The sequence below is a fragment of the Corvus moneduloides genome, chromosome Z, assembly GCF_009650955.1.
Source record: "Corvus moneduloides isolate bCorMon1 chromosome Z, bCorMon1.pri, whole genome shotgun sequence".
NCBI lineage: Eukaryota > Metazoa > Chordata > Aves > Passeriformes > Corvidae > Corvus > Corvus moneduloides.
Window position 1 is genome coordinate 47,792,854 of NC_045511.1, and position 18,476 is coordinate 47,811,329.

At 37.7% G+C, this 18,476-nt stretch overlaps 1 long non-coding RNA gene across 1 annotated transcript; it reads right to left on the reverse strand.

Moving 5' to 3' along the window:
- Positions 1 to 680: 680 nt before the first annotated feature.
- Positions 681 to 16,026, reverse strand: LOC116438160. The gene is made up of 3 exons (XR_004237614.1): positions 15,952 to 16,026; positions 7,235 to 7,310; positions 681 to 717 (listed from the first exon to the last, which is right to left on the reverse strand). It is a non-coding gene; the product is annotated as an uncharacterized LOC116438160 (long non-coding RNA).
- Between the last annotated feature and the right edge of the window lie 2,450 nt (positions 16,027 to 18,476).

An 18,476-nucleotide genomic window follows, 5' to 3' on the forward strand; every position in this document is an offset into this window, starting at 1 on the left:
GCAGAAGGTTCTGGACCATAAGCAGAGATACTCAGGGACACTGCTGAGCCTCGTGGCCTCTGGGCTCCCAGCTCATGCTGCCACTTGGCCTCTGCTGTGAGAAATACTATCCTGAGATGACAAATTTGTGGTGACTTGGGACACAGAGCTTGACCATCTGAAGAACAGCCTTTTTCCCACATTTTGACCCTATAATATATTAGTTTCAAATGTAATCTCATGGAAAAGCTTTTAAGAAGCATCACTAATTCCTTAGCAGTTGCTAAACATTCACCAGGGATGTTCTGGCATTCAGACCATTTCTTATCTAACAGCTGTCATGTGAGTGAACCTTATAATAATTTTTGTTCAGCTTCTGTTGCTGTTTTGAAAAGTCCAGATTTACTCTGTCTACCTCTTAAGGCTTCTGAAAGGTACTGGGATACAATGACAACTCTATAATTATTTCTTTGCCATAAAGAAAGTCATGCACAGCATAAAAAAAAGCAGCAAATAACAGAGTGCACAACTCCAGCATGATAAGCTTACATCATGTACTTGATTGATGTCAGAAAACCAAAGCCATGCATGCAAAAAAAACCCAAACCAGCCCCACCAAAAGAAGCCATTATTGTCTAATGATATGTCGTGGCCCAACCCCAGCCAGCCACCAAGCCCCAGGCAGCCTCTCACTCACCACCAGCAGGAATAGGGAGAGAATTGGAAGCTGGAAAGTTCCTGGATGGAGATAAAGACAGTTTAATGGGGAAAACAAAAACCATGAACACAAACAAATTAAAACAAGGAATTATTTCATTGCTTCCCATGGGCAGGCAGGTGTTCAGCCATCTCCAGGAAAGCACGGCCCCATAATGCGTAACACTTTCTTGGATAAATGTCATCTCTCCAACCTTTCCCCACTTCTTCTTTCTTCCCCCCAGCTTTATGTACTGACCATGATGTCACATGGTGTGGAATATCTCTTTGGTCAGTTGAGGTCACCTGTCCCAGCTGCGTCTCCTCCCAGCCTCCCATGCAGCCCCAACTTCCTCACCAGTGTGGAAGTACAAACAGCAGAAAAGGCCTTGGCTCTGTGTAAGCCCTGCTCAGCAATAACAAATACAACTCTGTGTTATCAACCCTGTGTTCAGCACAAATTCAAAACACAGCCCCATACCAGCCACTGTGAAGAAAGTTAATTCTACCCCAGCCAAAACCAGAACATGACAAAAGCTGAAATATTCCAAAAATCACTGAACATGCATCTCAAAAGACCCCTTTTATAGAGATGCCCACTGCCTTGCTGATGATGTTGATTCAAGCGGTCTTTTGGCACAATAGCAGCTTTTAATCCTTGAAGCCTTTGTAGAAAATGTTGCAGAGAGAAAAGATGACCAAATATGATTTTATTTCTTCCTTCATTTCATAATATCCTTGATATATAATCTATACATGCTGCTAAGAATGTATATTTTCAGAGAATAGGTGTGTGTAAGCACATATTTATTTGTTCCAGAAATACAATGAAAATTTCTGTTTATTCATTTTTAATAAGTCAAACTTGGAAAAACTGCCAACTTTTTAATACTTATCCGTATGAATTTCTGTCAGAATATTTAGCATTCAGAAAATATGACTATACTTTGTAATTTATAGCTTTGATAACTGAATCCAGGGATAAACGGCAAGAAACTAAAAAAAAAACCTTATCAATTTAACCAATTTTATCATACAAGTTGAAACTCCTTTAAAATAAAACAAAACTCATAGTGAAAGAAAAAAATCTGACCCACTTGTTTTTGTACCTTTAGACCAGAGTAAAATTTTCCAGCATGTTCATTGAGTCTTTGGAAATATACCCAAGATTCTTCATTTGCATAAGTATTTAATCACATAAATACATGTTCCTCCTTACCTGTGTGAGTTCCCCTGAATAATCAAGTAAACCTTGCTCAAAGCATAGAGTCTCTGTGGTTATGTACAAACAAAAGTGATGGTCCCACACTTGTGCCAAATTTATCACTAGGCATTACTTGACCCTTGATGATAATTTTAGTTACCATAGACCAAATTGTCTGGAACTTGATCCACAAAAATAAAGTCTTGATTGAATGATACCGCTTTCCTTTGCTTAGAGTGCCTTTGTGAATAAAGGTTAGATAAAAATTATAAATCTTTTAAAAATATTAGATTCTTTAATATAGCACTGTCAAATGCTTTCTTTCCGTCTAAGGACACAGGGATGGGAAGCCTGCCCAGTCCCCCAGCAGACAGTCCTAAATAGGTCAGTGCTTCTGCTCTCTAAATCTTCACTGGTATTTAACACTGCTTGGGGAAAATGTTTGTCATTTCATTTATTTCAGGTACATGTGTTCACAGTGCACTGTGTAAAGTAGTCCTAGTCCTACTTAATGCCAATTTTTTTCAGCTGTGGTGTAATAAATCATGGAAGTAAAGTCTAGATTGTGAGCTTTCAAAATAAACCTGACCTCACATTACTCAGATTATAACATACTATAACCAGCTGATTGTATTTTGTTACCTACACTCAAATCTGAAGATTCTGAAAGATCTATTAGAAAAATCTAAGGAAGGACATAACTGTTAAATATTTATGGACTCAGTTGAAAGGCATTTAAGGCATATTGCTTAAGGAAATAAAATAGGAGTGTTTTTTAGAAATTGAATATGAAGTTCAAGGTTGATACAAATGTGGAAGTTAAGAGCATTTAAATGAATCAGATATTCAAAGCTAGCTGCATGTGTTTGACTGTACTATTACTCTCTGTGTGGGATTGTTTATTAGAAATTCAAAGACACACGAAGACCTAGTATTTGACTTGGCCTTCAGCTGGAGGCACTCATATTTCTTCCCAGCTGGACTATGTATACATAGCAGGAAAATGCAGACGAGAGCTACAGGAAGTGTGCATGCTGTTATAAACACATAGCTCAGAAAACAGTGTCTCAAAACTACGTTGACAGGGATTGTCTTGATATTAATGAGATGCCTTTCACCAGCACATATTTCCATAAATGCATATTAATATTTAAAAATGCCATCTAAGATTGAAAAAAATATTTTATGTTTGCTTAAACGTCAGCGTGTTCTAGCTGAAGAATACGTACTTAAAACACAGTGCTGAAGAATGGATGCTGCAGAAGGGTGCAAATGAAAGAAAAGATTTCTACCAAAAATCCCAAATAAATAAACAGAGAAGTAAAGTGTACTTAAAGATCATATTTGGAAGAAGGCTCTTTCAAGAAGAAAAGAGCTATCCATAAAAAGAGAATAGTATTTGAAAAGGCATTTGAGTTGTGGTGTGTTGTGGCTCTGTGGCATTGCACTGCTTGGCTGAAGAGAGGTTATGAAGAAAGACCCACCCACGGGAAGACACTGAACATCTCATGTGTGTTTCACTGCAGCCTGTATTGGTTTGTAAATCAGTGACAGCCTCTGCAAGTGCAATGCTTTTTGAACATCACTTTTGAACATGGTTTGGTGGCCTGCCTTGACAGAAAATCTGTGATATTGTTTGTGTATTCTCCCTATCACTTAATAGACCACAGTAAAGAGAAACTTACTTATCTTAGGTGGTTAAATATCCTAATGGATTTACTGCAAGTGGTATGAAGCTGGGTGAGTGTGGCAATTTTTCCCCCCTTTCATCTCCCTTTATCTACCTTTTAGCCTTACCTTCTTTGTCATCAGCTTTTATTATATCTATCCCTTAGAGGATCTGATTCAAAAGGTACTGCTGTCAATGGCAACCTCTCACTGACTTCAAAGGACTTTGGATCAACCCCCAAATGACTCATTTTAAGCAATTGTATTACACACTGCTTTTTTGTTTGCTGTGTGAAATCATTTTCTAAACAAAAAGATGTCAGATATTTGCTGAAATGGTAAAATGAGTGATGAAGAAAAATAAATCATTCAAAGGTATTTCTTCTAGGACTTGTCCAAGTTTAACCAGAGACAGTCAGTTTCTAGAAATCCATTTACATGCATATTGATGCAAAAGCTACTCCATATATTAACAAAATGAATATCACTGATACCAATCCCATAGCAGTTTTCACCATTAAAAAAACCCTGTACTTTTCCCCCTTTTGCTCTGTAACATATTATTTGTGGCTTGTCATTGTGATAGGGGTTTAGTTACAGTTGTTAAAGCAGCATTACCTAATATTTTGTTCTCATATACAGTGACACACTTGAAAGCACAAGAAAGCAGTGACCACATAGTAGATTAACTGTGGGTTAAACTGTTTCATATGGATGTCACTGGCTTGAATGTAGTGCATTTTGGCACAAATCAAGAAGCATCTGCTCTGAGAAACAATGGATAATGCAGTGATAAAAATTCGGTCTATGAGACAGCACCACTACTGCCACTGCTACTTGGTCAGCAGTAGGAGATCTCCCTAAAACTGGAGAGCCATTTTGCCTTAGCTCCACATATTTTGGTGATATATGCCAGAAACTTAAAAGCATAACAAAGCTATTTTTACTCACAGTTTATTCAATGCATGGTTTATTGCATGACAGGGATTTTCACAAAGCAAATCTGAAATCTGCTTAACAGCATGGAATTTCTTGGGCCTTTCTCTCTTGCCCAACTCTCCCAGAAGAGAGGATGTATGAGTCTGAATTATATCTTCATGTGCTGCAGCAGCCAACTTTTCTCCACTGCTTATATTATCTAGTTTAAAAGCAGGTGATAGTGCAAATGGGGTCAGCATGTGCTAATAAGGCATCATAAACAGATATTATGTCAATTTTCAAAAATTACAGTAGCTCCTCTCTTTCAGCTATAAACACTGCCAAGAGGGAAACAATACACTGCATTGCACGATTCTTAGGGTAAGCTCATACACTGTAAATAATTCAAATTAGTAACATGAAAATCTGTGCAGCTGGGCAGGAGTTAGACAATGTGTCTTTCATGTTGGAAATGATTGATAGGACTGGCCAGTGTGTATGGCAAAAATCTGAGGATGGATTCCAAATAAACCATGTCACACAATTGGTTATAACCCAGTAGTCAGTGTATGCTGGCAAACTGCATAGAAGAAAGGTGTACCCTATGTGCTGGAGGAAAACGAATCTACTTATGTCATGCATTTCTTAGCCTAAACTGGCTAATGAATATTCTTTACATTTTTGCATTATTATTATTATTATTACTGCTACAACTACTACCATTTTCTTTGTGTGCTCTTGTTTTGAAAGAAATTGTACTTGATCTGTAACATTTCCTTCGATGCTAAAATTAAGACCAAAAATTAGCGATAATCTCCTATATTTATCTACTTTCTTGTCCTGTTTGTCAGCGGGACCTCGCTAAGTTCAAGCTTATTTTCACTTGACTCTCTTGGTTTCTCTTCATTTTTAGACTGCTTATGGTAGTTAGTTAATTGTATGCTTTCAGGTCAAGCAACATCAAGACTAAAAATCTCCTAAAACTAAGTCAACCAGTAGAATTAATTTTTATGCTATAGAAAAAAATGTTGCAGTGTCCCCATTTCCGTGCTTGCAGGAAAAATTGAAAATAGAAGCACTAACACTGCAAATACAAAACTCCACCTTACTCTTCCTCCAAACTATCATAGAATGTTTGGGGTTGGAAAGGACCTTGAAGTTCATGGAATTCCAACCTCCCACCATGGGCAGGAACACCTCCCACTACCCCAGGTTGCTCAAAGCCTCATCCAACCCGACCTTGAACACTTTTAGGGGTGGGGCATCCACAGCTTCCCTGGATAACCTGTTCCAGTGCCTCACAAGATAATTTTTTAAATGATATTTTTAAAATATTTTTTTCATAATTAAAAACTGAAGTTATGAGAAAGGCAGTTAAAAAGATATCCTTTATAAAAAGAATATAGAAGAAATATATAATAAATAAAAAATAATATTAGCCCTGACAAGATATATTTGAAGCCAAAACAAAAAAAAAGCTAGTAAAGGTTTTGAAGAGAAAGTTATTAAAAGCAAAAAAAAAGACTTTTCTTGCCTTTTAAGTGCATCAGAACCAAGAACCTGTCTAGAGAGTTGATGGAACTCATAGATGATTGATGTGGAAAAGAAAGATAAAAACCATAGCAGAAAAGCAAATTAGATTTAGTTTTGTGACTCAGGAGAAAATCCTAAAGTCTACTGGTTGGGTTCATTTTGCATGACACGATTCTATAGAACAGCTTAGGCTGAATCATCAACGAAACCTGCTTTTAGCAAATCCAGGGGGAAAGAGGATCAAATTACTAAATTGAACCACCATGAAACCGCCTGACTTTAGGTTGGTGCTTTGCTTCTGTGCCTAATTTTCATTCCTGGCTTCTTCCACCTGCTTCCGTTCATCACATATTACAGACTTAGAGCCTTTTGTGGATTTGTTCTAAAAGACTTTACTGACACTGCAATCTAGGGAGCACTCCCAGGAGCTGATGGAACTCAGGCACTCAGATGTTCCCTAAGGCATCTCTCAAGTGTCGGGAAGGTGAGCACTTCACTCATGCAGTCTTTTCCTATTGCTCTAGCCTTGCTGCCAGCATTAACTCAAGACTTTCAAAACAAATCAGATATGAATATGATGAACCACCAACGGGGCAAAAGGAACAATAGCATATGAAGAACTGAGAGCAAAACAAAGAATTGCATTAAGCTAGCATATAAATCCCTGACCACACTTAAAAACCACTAATCTTGATTCCTAAATATATTATCTGTAAGGTAATAAACAGTACTGAAAGTGTGAAAAGGAAATGCTTCCCTACTTTTCTTGTAATACTAGGAATAGGAAGTATTCAATGGAAATCCAAGGCAATAACTGTAAGAGAAGCAAAAATTTCTTTTTTTTCTCTATACCACTTCTAACTAACATTGTCCTATTAATTGCTGCAGAAAACTGTGAAGGCCTTGAGCATAAGGGAATTGAAGGAGAGATTTGAACAAAATCACAGAATTAGGTTACTCAGTGACTGTTAAAAATGAGGATCTTGATTCAAATTCCAATGAGAGTCTCTAGCCCGTAAGTTGCCAGAAACAAGAACCTACACTGTGCTGTAGGTCCATTGTGCTAAAGTATGCTGTATCCCACTCTGAAGCACCTCATGCTAACTTGTGCTTGTTGGACAGATGCTTGATTTGACCAGTTGCAGTCCTTTTTATTTCTTTATATGAGTAAAGACAGAACATGGAGCTCGTATTTTGGTTTGCATTTTTTTGTTTGTTTTAAACAAAGTGACTTACATAGGATAAAATGTGGCAGCAACTCCAACCTTGGTACATACTGTTTCTTTAATGAAGAAACTAGCTTCATTCTAACCTAAAAAAAAAAAAAAAAAAAAAAAAAAGAGAGAAGGGAACAGTGTACATAATAATTGTGTTATTTATGATGAATAACCTTTTTTCATGTTTTAATTGGAACAAATTGGCAAGCAGCTACTCACAGATTCACAGATACTAATCACAGAATTCAGGCGTTCTAAACATTTCTGACAACATGTTTATTATCTTTTCTTTCACCATTTTAATATTAAAAGGCCCCTACAGTTCATTATGCTGTTAACAGCAGTTCAATATACACAGAGAGCCCATATATAGCTATCGACTATGTGTAAAAAGAGGAAAAGAAATATGGAGTGAAACTTCTTTTGTATAAACAAAAGAGAATCAAACAGTAGTAAATACATACACTCCAAAGTGCACAACTTTTTGCTAATAAATTCTCCATAAAACATTCATTTAGGTAATGTGAATTTGATTATTATTTGTAGTAGTAATAGTAGTATTTCAGCATATTGGATATCAGATTGTTGTTACTACTTCTGCATAAGAAGATGTAAAAGGGAAAAATCCTCCTTCAGTCTGTGGATCAAATAAGGTAAATTATCAGATAGTCTATAACAATATCTAACACAGATTATGAAACTTGCTATGTATTCCCAGTGTCTCCTGGATGAATATCCTACTTTTGGGTGAACTGCTGAGACCACCTTCATCATGAGTAGAGTCTGTGAATAACATTGACAATCCAGTTTCTAGTCCTGCAAAACAGCTTAGAGACTATTACAAGTAAATAAGTCAAAATGTCCTCACACAGAACAGTGACAGGGGACAATTAAAATTAATAGAAACCCTACCAAAGTCGTGTTTCCTAAGCAGACCCAAAGCATTCAGCCACAAAGGTCACATGGATTTTTTTCTCCAGTGAGTAATCCTCTTCCCCAAGTCCTGTCCTGAACACAAGAAGCTGGTGATTCTGTCCATCGCTTCTTTTCATCTGGCATAGAGAACTGGAAAGCAAAGTCTGAAAAACTACATTTCCCCCCCACTCTGCAGTTTCCACAGACAGTGAAGTAGAGAGAACAGAATTTGTACTTCCATATCATCTTTCATAACCACACTGTGAAGCCAATGAAGGTAACATCTTCCTTATATTGGTCCGCATTTATTTCTGAGGAGCAAGTCCAACAGAGGCCTGCCAAATTGGGGGCTGTTGGTTGATGCATTCATTAATTGCACCAAACTGTAGAATCAAATTGGTCCAAACTAATTATAAAAGACATTCCTTCACTCTATAAGTAGACATATTAGCTACATATATATCATGTGATTTGGAATTAGGAGGAACTGCCACCAGTTCACACTTCTATGCATTTTAGAAGCACATACTTTTTAAAAATAGTTGGAAAAATCACGTCCATATAAAGTGTAGCCTTGAAAGTTGAGGGGCTCACAGGTGCACCCATCTCCTGGCAAAATGAGGAATAATACAGTGAGAAAAAATGAAAAGTCAGTGAGGAAAAAGCATAAAAAGATGTAGGAGCAGTAGTCCTGCCAATCCTCAACTGAAGATCTATATGCATTGCAAAGGGGGTGCCTTTTGAAAGAAAATTAGAGGATTTTTTACTTCCCTCAATTTTATTATGATATGTAATTGAATTTGTCACTTTGCCAAGAATCCAGCTAAGGAGATCTTTTTAGCAGGAATGAAAGGTAGGATAATTTTAAAACCAAATCTTTAAAGGTATATGGATTTTGTTTGGCATCATGTGTTTTCCCTGGATAACCTTTATTTTCGTTATAAATTGCGTCTCTCACTTCACAAATGATGACTATCACTGTGTGGTGGAGAATTGAGAAATTATGCACACCCAGCTGGTATGCTAATCGTGTGCTGTTTGTTTAACAGCAGCATCAGGAATAAAAAATTGTCTTCACTAGTTCTCTGAAAGCCTTTACAAATAACAACACTTATGTAAAACTTAAGGTCTGAATATTCTGTGTTTATGAGTAACAGGATATTATCATATTAAAATCATTACTAAGCTAGTGCCTGAATATTTGTTCTGAATCCTGTCAATACTCTAATGGCAGTAGTCTTGGAAACTACACATCTGCTACAGGATTAATTACACACATAAAACATTATCATTGCCCTACATCTCCTATGAGGTAGAGAGGCTGCTAGGATGATTAATGGCTCTGTATGACATACAAGGGAATAAATGTAAATGTTACCCAATGGATAGGAAGATCTGTTCCTTGTTTATATTAGAACAAGCTGAAATACCTTATTGGTGCAATATTATTCTTTAAGGTCTGCAGGCAATGTTAAAAAATCCTAATCCACAAATTCTACAACATTTGCTGTACTGTTGAGAGAATTTCTATCTGTCATGGTGTTTTGAAATATTTTGAACATTGGGGGGGGGGGGGTGGGGTGCTCACAGGTGTGTTAACCAGGTTCCCAACTTGGTGAGTCACCTTTCCTGCTTATTGTAAGTAGTGATGATGCTTCTAGGGCCAGTGTTAGACCTAAGCCATTAGGAACTTCTGAATTTTGACTTAGAATAAGTCTTCAGGCACAACAGGGGAAAAGCATTTCCTTTTATAGTACGTCAGGGAGCATAGGATCAGTTGTGACAGAAAAGAAGGAAAACTGGAGGAAATATTTAAAAGACAGTCCGTTGTTTACAATTAAAATTAACAGAGCAGAGTTCAAAGGTGACATACCAGTATGCAATTAAGGCCATGGGCAGCCCCAAGCAAGCAATTAGGTGAGAATTATAACAAATGTAAACTGGAGCTAATCTATTGATCATGTCACTTCTTCACGCTTCATTATTTCTTTAGACGTCCTTTAATAAAGACCCCAAGTGGTCCTCCATACCTTTGTCACTGAAATCTGAAATACTAGATTGCAAAGACTGAGCCCTTTGTTCTTACAAAACTATTTGTTTCTGTCCCTGCTAACTCATACTTCCTTCCTTCGGAGGATCACATCCTACATGTGGGACTGAGAGCTGTGGCAAATCATGAACACTGCAAAGCTGTTTGTCGGCAACGCCCTTAAAGCACAAACACGTTCATAAGCCAAATAAATCTCAGATGCATTTTGTAATTTATACTTGCATTAATATAAAATTTTGCAGCCTTCTCCCCAGGTGGGATACAGCTTGTATGTAGCTCAGCAAGCAGCGTTCTGCAGGAGACCCATCACAAAGTAATTGCAGAGAAGGTGGAGCCAGTTGAGAACTGACTGATACTCCAGTGACATGGCAGAGCAAAGAAAGTGGATGCTGAATGGTGCCATAACCTGTGTCATTGCCCATTTTGTATATTAAGATGGCAATAAACTTGCCACTGATCATTTGTATTGGGGTACACAGGAAATATTGCCCAAGCTACATGCCAGTGCAGATGGGAACTCCACAGGTGAAAGAGAAGGTGAAGGAGATCATGTCCTACCTTGATTTGATGCAAAAGGGATAGGTGCAGACCATAAGTTAAGACTCTGACCCCCAGATATCCTGCCCCTTGATACAGCACTATACTGTTTTTATACTTCTTTCTTATCCAAAGCCACCTGTATTAATTTCTTTTCACAGAGGTGTGAAAATAAAGAATGTGCATTAATCTCTTATATCTGCATGTTCAAGTTCTAACTGCATGTGCTTTTGGTGCTCGAGTGAGCAATGTGGAAACCTGAGCCTCATATAAGCCACTCTATAAAGTGCTTGGGCTCATAGCATCCATGGTAAAGCCTGGAAACAAAATAGGATGGTATATTCATTTTCCACACTTCGTTACTTCTAACTGAATGCTTAAAGCTAAAATCAGACCTCACCCTCTGATATTACCCTCGTACCAGATATTGAAGTCCCAGCTTTAATTCATTTATATATCCCAAAGGTTGTGCTGCCACAGACACATTATGGCCAGGCTACAGACTTCTTTTCTCCCCAGTGAGCACTGTCAGTGGCAGGTTTTGAATGAGTGCCTGCTTTCCTTTTGCTCTTGCTGACTTTATGTGTATGATCTTTTCTATATAAGACCGCTACTTTATCAGAGGAAGGTAGTCCAGTATCTCACTAGTGTGACTCATCACATTTCTCATTTGTGAGGCTGTTGTTGCTACTCCAGAAAATCTGGCTCTGTACATCTGAGAGGTATGAAGATACCAAAGGCATTATAGACTTCTGCAAACACACCTGTGTTTAGCTTTTCCTATCATCTGCATCTGGACTTTCAGCATCTCTCAATTTATCAACTTCATGGATAACTCACATAGCTCAGGTGCCTGCCTAGTTACTGGGAATCACAACATACGAGATGCGCTGTTGCACTACATCTCTGGAGGCTGAGTCATGTCTTTAAGTGTCTAAATGTGTCTCCACACAGGGCCCTATGCTCCAATTATTTCTGCTAGGCTTAAAATTATTACAATGATTGTCACAGAAGAAGAGATCAAGTCCTGCAGCCCACACACCTTATAAGATATCTGGTCTGTTTACCAAAAGAAAGCAAACAAAACTTTTAGACAGCATTCCTGTCACCATTTTGGACACTTAATTTACTCAAATCTGAAGTCCAATATACTTTAAGTCACTGAGCTCCTAAAAATTACATGGGAAAATTATTACCTATATTACAGAAATCTTGTTGTTGTTCATATAATTGTGCCTTTTTGAGGAACATGTATTATATTAGTGATGAGGTGTAGAGAGTATAAACAGAGTTTGTAATTAATAACAGCAGAGATTACCAAATTCAGATAAATAAAATTTTGAGTTAAGCTTCATAAGTACTAGCAGCATACAGTATAAACAAGACATCTTGTGGTAGGCTATAATGACCACATTATCCTAATCAGCACAGTTGTACTCATCGTTAAAATTTAATTAAGGTTTTCCCTTTGCTTTGTGTAATTATTAGAGAACCTTCCTGTGAAGTCTAATTGCCCTATCATAAACAAACAGAAAAGAGAAAGCTCCTTTGTCCAACAAACAAGCTTTCCCTTTACAGCAAAAATATCACATAATAAAGATTTTCAGAAAGGATTCAGTCTCCGAAAGGCATAATTAAAGTGCTGGAAGAGAAGAAACAGCTACTGCAGGCTTAAGAGATTCTGTGCAGCCCCTACATTTTTAGGAAACACAAGGGAAGAACATGACCATCACAAACAAGAGACACCCTAACTTCCATGACTGTCAGAGAAGAAATACACTGATCTAGCACAAAGGAGCTCCGCCCTACCCCCTCCCCACTCCCCGCCTCTGACTAGATAGTAAAGTGGAATCTCTTTTGTGTTCCCAAGTGCCAGCTATGCATCAGGGGGTGGATGCACCTCCTTTACATCCCATCAAGCAGCACGCAACTCCTGCTTTAGATAAAAAAGGCAGTTGTGAAGAGTTTAGCAGGGTTAAGTTTATAATTGCTTTTACCAACAGTAAGATAGTTGAGGACATGTTTTTTGCCTTGTCAAATATTAGAGTGAAACAAATGTAATGCACAATGGTTTGCTTCCTCTAATAATTTAAGTGGATAAACATGTTCTTAGTATACAATCACCGTATTGCTAGTTTTTGATGCTTTTCCACACTACAATAAAACATTTTTGTCTTACATTGGCAAACAGGACATTTTTGTTTTTTCAGAGAAATATCTTAAGAAATTATGTTGATGTCTTGTTATTCCACAGTTGCAGGATTATGCAGTTTCCTACATTCATACTCTTGCAGAACACATGGTGGAGGATAATGAGTGTTTTGTGTGCAAAAAATGCAGAGGAGATGTCCATCAATAGCTGGAATTTTATGTGTTGCAAAATGATTTTTGCGTTTCTTGCTTCCTAAATCAATCTAATCCCATAAGTGCAGTCCACTTCAGGAGATGCATTAGATCATACAATTATATAATTCATGTAATTGAATTTTGTTTATGGTTGAAAGTGGTAAATAGAGCCAAAGCATCCTCTCTCAATATGGTGTTGGAGACTCCAGAAAGAACAAATTTTGTACTCCTCTGTGAAATCATTAGAAACTCACAGGTTCCTTTTAATTAATAATCAATAAAATGTAATCCTTACAAATTACATTTGCCTAAAATCCTTAGACATGTCTCCTTGCTTCTAAATTTGTTTAGGATTGAACCTGTGCATTATGGTTTCACCCCAACCAGCAGCCAACCCCAGGCAGCTGCTTGCTCACTGCCTCACCGGTGGGATCAGGGAGAAAATTGGGAGGGTAAAAGCCAGAAAGCTCACAGGTTGAGACAAAGAAAGTTTAACAGGAAAAACCAAAGCCATGCACACCACCCAAGCAAAACAAGGAATTAATTCACTGCTTCCCATGGCAGGCAGATATTCAGCCCTCTTCAGGAGAGCAGGGCTACATCATGTGTAACAGTGACTTGGGGGACAAGCCTACCATTCTCCCACAGAAGTTTTATATTAGATCCCACAGATTTACATCCCACTGACTCCAAATAAGTACAAGTTCATCTTAAATTGCCTGCTGAAATCCCATTAAGTCAGTGACAAAAAAGCGGTACTTACAGTTGGCTTCACTCATTTTTTTGCTTGTCTTTGGCTATACTTAAGCCCATGTGTAAATCTTTGATAGGTCTTTGTTTCCCTTGACAGGCAAAGTTTTCTTCCCCCCAGCTGGCTAATCAGATGCATGATGCAGCAAAACAAGCAAGGCTCTTCCAAAGACAAGCTTAAGTTCAAATTCTGCAAAAGGAGGGCAGCTGCATTTGGAGGCAGCAAGTTGAGTTGAAGACTGAAGTTTTTCAAGAAAGGGTTCAAGGCATAGGGTATATTTTGTAAAATATGCAAACTCTGGTCCTTGCTTTTCTACTCATAGCTTGATCCTGGGAAATCACTTAGTGTGAGCTCACTGATAATCCTAGCTTTTGCATATTGTGTGACACCCTTAACAGTTTGAGAAATGCAATAATTAGGTGTCTAAATATTTTTGTTTAGTAGAGATGGAAAATGAAGATTTTAAACACCAGAGGCATAGTAAGGACATCCATATTAATGTTTGTGAGGATGTGATGAGAGCACCCAGTGCCGTTATGTGGCAACCATATGATTAGAGAGGAAAATTAAGATTTCTGAATGAACATTTTGAAGTATACCTTTGTAATTTAAGAAATACAAATGATATGCAATAACATCATTACAAATCATCCATTTTTGAATCAAATTACTTTATGCCAAGTTTCATAAGGTATTTATAGATAAATGGATTTAAAATTAGATATTTTTTCATATATAAAAATATTAGTCGGTCTGCTTTATAAAAAGTGATACAGATTAATCACTATGAAGCACACACATTGCTGTTTTACACACAGTAATATCAGCTGTGGATAGCCATGAGGGTATCAGCTGTATATCTGTGTGGGTGAACAAACTGAAGGTAATGAGATCAATTTGGCACGGAATAATGTTGCAATGCATATATTGGAACATTTACTGTGTCTAGTCTGACTAGCCTTTTCCTACTATTTGGAAGACTCTTGATTAAATTATTTGTTTTTTAGAAATTTACAACTTGTTATTTTTGTAGACATTAAGCTGGTTAAAAATATTAGACATGCTAAGCCATTGCTAATTTCCAAGACATTTCTCCAAGATAAACTCAAAATCTTTTTTTCTCTGACATTTTTCCCACTTCTATATGTTTCAGAACAATCTGGTTTTCAAGTAAGCTAAATACGAGAAATAACATGAGTTTGTAGAGTAGTAAAAATAAGCATTTCAAACAGCCTGAAGTGTGAAAATATTGAGCTACATGACTGGATGCAATAAAAAGTATAAAGGAGATAATCAGAGATGAGAGCTTTCATGTGAATACATCTTTAGTAGACTGAGAACCCAAATTTGTTACCACAAAAGAGGAATGACTGAATACAAAATGTAACAGAAGCCTGCGAAATGCTGAGGGACACAGAGGCTGTGGGTATGAAGTGATGATTCACATTTAACACAACAGAAGAACTAACAACCACACAAACAAAACTATCAGGCTTAAAGCTGGAAAAGGGAGCTTACCTGTGCTAGTTATCTTAAGTGAAAAAAGTATTAATGTACTCCATATGAAAATGGAACAATTAGATACACTCCCCCCTGGAAGAGGGATTTACCAGGAGGCACATTCAGAATTGAGGTTATGTACAGCGGTCCATGTCCCTCCATCAGCAAGTTGACAACAAATACAAGGAGGAAAAGCTAAGCTAGCTTTGATTCTCATACTTCTTCACTTAGCAGAGGTAAGAGACCATGATCAGTAACAGAACACAGAACTTAAGAGAGCCTGATGGCACTATTGCATTCTTATAATTGAAGAATTCTGATATATTAATTTCTCAGACAAGGTATGAAAAGACTTTTGACAATGAAGCTAGGAATTCTGGTTCTACAAACAGGTTAAGGTCTGTAGAAACATCTACAAATATGAATGTTTTAATAGAATCAGAAAGTGTTGTACATTTCTGGTTAAATATACAAGTAGTAGAGTCATTGAATATATGACTTTTCAGTTTATTTTTGCATCTCCTTCTGGATGCCAGATTTTACACTTTCCACATTCTTCTGAGATCCTTTTAGTTCTTATATATGAGTATTTTGTTCTAAAGCAGCTATTGAAAACAAACAACGAAACCCCACATACCTCTCTCTTTTGCTACAGAATATTTCTGTATTAGTTGTGCAGGCATGCAAGTCCAGAAGGACTGAGCTGAAAAGGAGTGATTCCTGGCTCATATGAACTGAAAATACGAAGAAACCTTTCAACTTAATTTAGGGAAGATACATCTTTGACCTTGAATGCAGTTTTCTAAAGTAATTTTTAGGGTGTGGTGTGGCTTATCTTTTGTTATGTTTGCACAGTTTCTCATACAATGATAGCCCAACCTGTGTCTCTAGTAAAAAATGATCAAACACAGTACAATAGTGATATCAGTCCTTCATTATAAGCTTCAAAAAAGATAGATGTTAATCCTTCCTAACCTATGTTAGCTAAATATACAGCTTGTTAAAAAGCATGAATATCAGTACCGAGCTTTAAAAATTACATTTTTTAATCCCAGCTACACCTGCAAGAGAAATTTTACTTTCTGAATTCAAGCACGTGTGCAAGTTTGTATATGAAGTCATATTACATCCTACTTAAATGTGCTATAAACTTTACAGCCCTTCATAAAAAAAAAAGTCCTGTTGACTTGAAATGGCTGTGAGCCTACTTTGTAAACAGATTGCACAAGCCATTTAAGAGTAACATGAGAGTGGGATGAAAAGTAAAAACAAAAAACAAACAACAGCAACAAAAAAAGGAGGAAAAGAAACTAAAATGTCCCTTCCAATCCCTGCTTATATAGGCTGATCTGTGGAAAAATAAAATTACTCTATAGAAATTAAAGTTAGAAATCAAGAGTTGTTCATTACCATATTTTATGTTAGAAGTATTTTATGCATGTATCAAGGGCATCTGAACACAAATGGTTTAGAAAAGTACAATCTATTTAATGAGAAAGATAGATGATAAGTGTGAAGATTTTTCAGAGATTAATAACACCCTCTCTAAGGGTCACTAAAGAAAGAAGAGGAAAGAATTTCACGTAAGAATAAAGCTACCAGGTCTGTCAGGCATGCCACTAGGCAGTTGAAAGAACCTGAAAAGATGACTGATTAAAATAATTTCTCACTTGTTAAGCAGCTTGCAGAAAGACTAAATTTAAGAAATGTGACAGCAATAGGGACATGTGAGGACTGGTGCAGTACTGAAAAGAGAGGTAGATCATCATGTGAAAGATTCACCTTGGATACTGTAAGACTGTTTACCTTGAAATATGAACTGCTGTGTGATAGCATCCACACAGCTAATTCAGGTGCTGTGAAAATTCCACACAATTCTGCTAGCGTGAAACTTTATTTCAATTGTTTGCATTCAATTATTGCACATTGCACAACAGCGCAAGTGAAAGATTTTTCCTTTTGTTTTTAGTATGTAGTGTGTGTACAGTAGGTATGGCATGCAAGTTGAGGCAAATTCTAAGTAAAAGAGTCTGAGCCAAGTGATTTTCTGCAATGATATGATTGTGCATTTGGGTTAAAACCAATTTTGTATGGAGGAAGTTGCCAAAAAAGTTAATACATGCACACTGACGTTGCAGATATGCCAATCCAGCCTTTGAATGTTACAACTTAAGATTAACCCTATCTAAAAGGATCCATACTCATGTCAAGTCTGACAGTCCTGGCTGAATGGTGCACTAAAAAGCTAAAGTTGCTACTGTTGTTATTCTGATTTTTAATCTATGTTTTGCAAGAATATTGTCAGCTTGCAGTGTGACAGGTATTGGTAGAGAGACAGTTAATGGAAATTAAATAAAAATGAGAAGGACTTGGGGGTGTTGGTCGATGAGAAGTTCATCATGTCTCAGCAATGTGCAGAAAGTCCAGCAATTGCAGAGAGCAATGTGCACTCACAGCCCAGAAAGCCAAACGCGTCCTGGGCTGCATCCACAGCAGCGTGGGCAGCAGGGGAAGGAGGAGCTTCTGCCCCTCTGCTCTGCTCTGGTGAGACCCCACCTGGAACACTGCATCCAGCTGTGAGGTCCCAGCACAGGAAGGACATGGACCTGTTGGAGTGAGTGCAGAGGAGGCCATGAAGATGATAAGGGAGCTGGGTCACCCCTCTTATGAAGACAGGCTGAGAGAGTTGGGACTGTTCATCCTGGAGAAGACAAGGCTCCAGGCAGAACTCGTGGCATCATTCAGTACCTAAACAGGGTCTACAAGAAGGCTGGAGAGGGACTTTTTACAAGGGCATGTGGTTGACAGGAGAAGGCAGAATGGCTTTAAGCTGAAGGAGGTAGATTTATATTAGATATTAGGAAGAAATTCTTCACTGTGAGGGTGGTGAGGCACTCAGGCAGGTTTTCCAGAGAAGCTGTGGATGCCTCTGCACTGCAAGAATGCAGGGCCAGATTGGACAGGGCTTTGAGCAGCCTGGTCTAGTGAAAGATGTCTCTGCCCATGGCAGGGAGACTGGAACCATAAATAGTCCTTTCCAACCCGAATCATTCCATGATTCTGTGGCTCTGTGAAATTCTATTTGCACCAGTGAAATGCAAAAGTAAACTCTCCATAATGGCTTGAAACTTGTTCAGAGCCACAAACTCATGAAGTTTCCCC